The sequence below is a fragment of the Anomalospiza imberbis genome, chromosome 19 (genome assembly GCF_031753505.1).
Source record: "Anomalospiza imberbis isolate Cuckoo-Finch-1a 21T00152 chromosome 19, ASM3175350v1, whole genome shotgun sequence".
In the NCBI taxonomy this organism is placed as follows: domain Eukaryota; kingdom Metazoa; phylum Chordata; class Aves; order Passeriformes; family Viduidae; genus Anomalospiza; species Anomalospiza imberbis.
Genome location: NC_089699.1, coordinates 6,358,446 through 6,362,781, shown reverse-complemented (window position 1 = coordinate 6,362,781; position 4,336 = coordinate 6,358,446). Strand labels below are relative to the sequence as shown.

General features: G+C 48.6%; 3 non-coding genes across 3 annotated transcripts; all 3 read right to left on the bottom strand.

Annotated features, from left to right (window-relative positions):
- Nucleotides 1-2,155: 2,155 nt before the first annotated feature.
- Nucleotides 2,156-2,227, bottom strand: TRNAQ-UUG (transfer RNA glutamine (anticodon UUG)). Its single transcript has one exon. It is a non-coding gene; the product is annotated as a tRNA-Gln (tRNA).
- Nucleotides 2,228-3,128: 901 nt separating this feature from the next.
- On the bottom strand, nucleotides 3,129-3,200 carry TRNAQ-CUG (transfer RNA glutamine (anticodon CUG)). The gene has a single exon. It is a non-coding gene; the product is annotated as a tRNA-Gln (tRNA).
- Nucleotides 3,201-4,208: 1,008 nt separating this feature from the next.
- Nucleotides 4,209-4,280, bottom strand: TRNAM-CAU (transfer RNA methionine (anticodon CAU)). Its single transcript has one exon. It is a non-coding gene; the product is annotated as a tRNA-Met (tRNA).
- Between the last annotated feature and the right edge of the window lie 56 nt (nucleotides 4,281-4,336).

Genomic DNA, 4,336 nt, shown 5'->3' with positions numbered 1-4,336 from the left:
CAGTGTGCTTATTTTTTTATGTGCGTGTACTGGGTGAAATGGTACAAAACCAGTTTGCTTTTCTGAGGAAGTCTTCAGTAAACTACACAAGAGCTGCCTTGCTGTTCTGAAAGCAGAGCCCTGAACTGTTTGTACAACGTGCTGGATCCTCCCAGGGCTGGGTGGCACTTTGGCCAGTGCTTGCCTGCTGCACTCCCTGTGCTGCTGGGGGAGCCCAGGAATGGGCTGGGCAGTGGGTGAAATCAGTCTGCTCTGCTCCCACTGCAGGGAAATCGGTGGTTCAGTGTTCCAAATAACCTGTTTCAGCTGGATCCACCATTTCTTCCATCTGCTCAAGGGTTTGAACCTATTGAGGTAGTCACAGTGCAGAGCTGTTGCTGATTTGTCTGCTGCAGAATTCTTTTTAAAGACAGGGCATCTAACTGAGCTTGTAGTGTTATGGTTTTGCCTAACAACCCTTTCCATCACTTCCCTAAGTGCAGAACCATGACAAGTGGCTACACAGAATGTATTATCATTAGTGACCTATGTAACTGAGACTTGTCTTTTTGTTGATTTTTTTTTTTTTTTTGGTCAGCTTTTGTTTTAGAAGACTTTCTGGAGTAAAATGTTTTAGTTTTTTAAAGGCCTTTTCTTTAAAGTGCCAGTTTTACAGGATAGAACTTTTCTTTCCTTTTAATCTTTCCCCCTTCACCTGCTTTCATTGAAATTTTAACATAGACCAGAAAACCTTGTTGCGGCTTCATCTGTAGTGAAATACTTGCCTAAAGTTTGATTCTGGCTTTGGAATCTGCAGTTGGAAAGTCCACTAATGTTGACAATACATGTTTATAGCCACACTTTTGAAATTACAGCACTATTTAATTCCCTGATTCCCTAATAATTGCTACTGCCTTTTCAGCAAGAGGAAAAGCTCTGACGTGGCCACAGCCTTAGTGCTTTAATTCCCCCTTGAAATTTGTGCTAAGAGGACTTCTAGAAAATGTTGGTGCTTTGTTTTCCAGTGCAGCATGACCATGGATTGTGAATAAATCTCAGTACTCGATTCTGCACTGGTTCTGTCTCGTTCCATGTAAAAGTTTAACTCTTTAAGTACACCTGGTTTCACCCAGGGGGATTGTCTGGGGCACATCTGTGGCACCAATACTGTATCAGCACTTTATGGGACTTTTGGATTACAGCTGCACCTCAAACTGCAAAATGGAATGAGGAAGTTGCTAAATTGCTGTAGGAAATGGTCATTTGCTCTCTAGAGTTGTCAGTTAATATATTGATTCCTGGCATGGCAGACAAGCCCTGTGGCTTCAAAGCTCTTGTGCTGGGGAGAATGATGATGGTGTGTGAAGGCAGCGCGTGAGAGTGGCTGGCTGTGCTGAGGTTACTGGATAGAGAAACTCAAAACACTGGTGCACAGGAAAAGATCTTTTTATTGTGTGTGACCTGATCCAACAGTTGAGGAAAGGATGAAAATCAGCCCTGACACGGACAAGGGATTTTTTTCATCGCTAAGTTGTGTGAAAATTCAGTGAATTGAGCAAACATTTCCATATGTTCTGAGCAGCTGCGTCCTGGATTTCTACTAAATAATAACTCGATTTGAAGGTGTTCTGTGTTTTTTTCAGGGGCCAGCAAGGCAGGGTTACCTGGCCAGAGAAGGAGGAGCTGTTGAACAGAGCAGGCTTGTTCCTGTTGCTGTGTAAACAAGTGACTGTGGGACAGGTTTGGAGGAGGGGAGCCAAGGTGTAAGATGTCCTTAGCTGCTCTGGAAAATGAAAGATAACTGCTGAGGGTTTGTGTCAGCAAAGCAGAGGGAACATCTATTTAAACTGTGCAGTTTATCCCAAAACACTGCGTTTCTGCCTTTATTTTCCAACTGAGTAGTTGGGTGCAAAAATAATGTCCGAATTCTGCACATCTGCCTGATGAAATTTTCCACAGTGTCAGTGCCTCCCCCCAGAAGTACTTAACGTAAAACAGCAGCAAAACCCAAGGAAACACCTGATGAAGATGCAGCAGGAATTCTATCAAGTCTCTTGCCCATTCCATTGCACTGACGAAGGTCGGGCAGCGTGTGCCCGCGGAGGTGGAGGACAGCCCGTGCCGCTGGGCTGGAGCTTCGGCGCGGTCCCATGTGTCCCAAAAATAACGCGGGGACAGGTTCTACCGAGATTTGAACTCGGATCGCTGGATTCAAAGTCCAGAGTGCTGACCATTACACCATAGAACCGGGCGGTGCCTCCCCCCTCCGCCAGCCCCCACAATTAATCCACGGCAAAGAAATCCCGGTGGGAAATCGTTCATTGTGCCCTCGTACCTGGGACGGCCGACGGGAATTTAACACGACCTAAATACTCGCGTGTGTTTCTGCGATATTCGTGGCCTTCACAGAATCGTGGAATGGTTTGGGTTGGAAGGGACCTTAAAGGTCATCCAGTCCCAGCCGGACGGGCAGGGACACCTTCCACTGTCCCAGCTTGCTCCAAGCCCCGTCCAGCCTGGCCTTGAGTTTCTCTGGGCACCCTGTGCCAGGGCCGTGCCACTGTCACAGGGAGGAATTCCTTCCCAATTTCCCATCTAATCCTCCCTCTGGCAGAGTGAAGCCATGCCCCTTGTCCTGTCGCTCCATCCCTTGTCCCAAGTCCCTCTCCAGCTCCCCTGGGGCCCCTTTGTGCACCAGGAGGCAACAATAAGGTCACCCCTGGTGTAACGAGGGCAGAAAGCAAACATGCCCATCTGCTGTCAGAGACACCCCAAAACCTCGTCCCCGCAGAGCTCAGCTGCTGCCACCAGCTTTGCTGATGCAGAATTCAGAACTGTGCTTCCACACAGGCGATTCAAAGCACAGGTAGAAGAGGAAACAATACGGTGTGACATGTCTGAGATTCCTCAGATAATTTCAGATAAGTCAGAAAGTACTCACCTGGCTGCAATGATAATAGATATGGGGGCAGAAAAACAGAAAAACTCCCTGATTGGTTACTCTTCTGCTTTAGATGTGTATCCCACGAGGCACGCGATGTTTCCGGCACGGAACGTTTATGGCATGCTAACAGTCCACGAAAAACGCCTTGAAGGCACTTTCCACGGTTCTGAGCAGGCTATAAATGTGTGTGTGGAAAAAAGCGCGCAGGTTCCACCGAGATTTGAACTCGGATCGCTGGATTCAGAGTCCAGAGTGCTAACCATTACACCATGGAACCGCACAGGGGCCTCTGCCGAGCCGCGCCTACTGAGCCAAATGCAGGAAAATTCAATCCCGTAACGCCCGGGGACCTGCGGACAAAACCCCCGCCCTGCTCTCATTCCATGGATTCCGCACGTGCTCAGCCCATGGAACAATTCCACTGCTTATTTCTCCCATTCTGCAGCCCTGAAAACAACGCCCACTGAGCAGCACTGTGCCATTAAGTTCACAGAGCCTTTTTCCTCAGATCACATAATCCAGAGGCCAAATTCAGACTTTCACTACCGCGTGCATTGACTTTTACGTTTTCTCATTAGTGTTTTTATTTTGCTTTCCTGCATTTTGTGCTGAGAGTCTGCTTGCTATGTTTGGCATTGCCACAATGTTTTATTTAATCCGGCAGGACAGGGAAAAACTACAAATGTGTGCCACGATCTCTTGATGCCTGATTAAAGACATGGATCTCCTGGAGCGGGTCCAGACGAAGGCATGAAGATCCTCAGAGGAGCACTTCTATGAGGAAAGGCTGACAGAGCTGGGGCTGTTCAGCCTGGAGCAGAGAAGGCTCCTGGGGGGGCTTGTGACCTTTCAGTTTAAAAGGGAGCTTTCTTATGAAAGATAAACTCTGCACCACAAGGGTGCTGAGACACTGGCACAGGGTGCCCAGAGAGGGGGCAGATGCCCCATCCTTGGAAACATTCAAAGCCACGTTGGACAGAGCTCTGAGCAGCTTGTGTATCCCTAATCACGGCAGGGGAGCTGGGACTAAATGGCCTTTAAGAGTCCCTTCCAACCCAAACCATCCTGTGACTCCACGAGACCTTCAAATGGCGCTATAAAAAGGCTGTAGGCAACGCGGCGCTCTGTCCGTCCTTCACTCGCATCAGCTGTACTGCATGTCGCCAAGATTTTAGCAAAAACATCTGTCCTCGCACCAGCCACACCCCCGTCCCCCGAACCCAAAAATAACCAGCAGAGGAGAGGGCGGCCGCCGTGCCGTGAGAAAAAAAAAAAAAAGGGAAGCTAGCAGAGGATGGTTTCGATCCATCGACCTCTGGGTTATGGGCCCAGCACGCTTCCGCTGCGCCACTCTGCTGCTCGTACTGACAACTCTTCCTACCATAGATTAAAACGAGTAACGCCACGCAATCC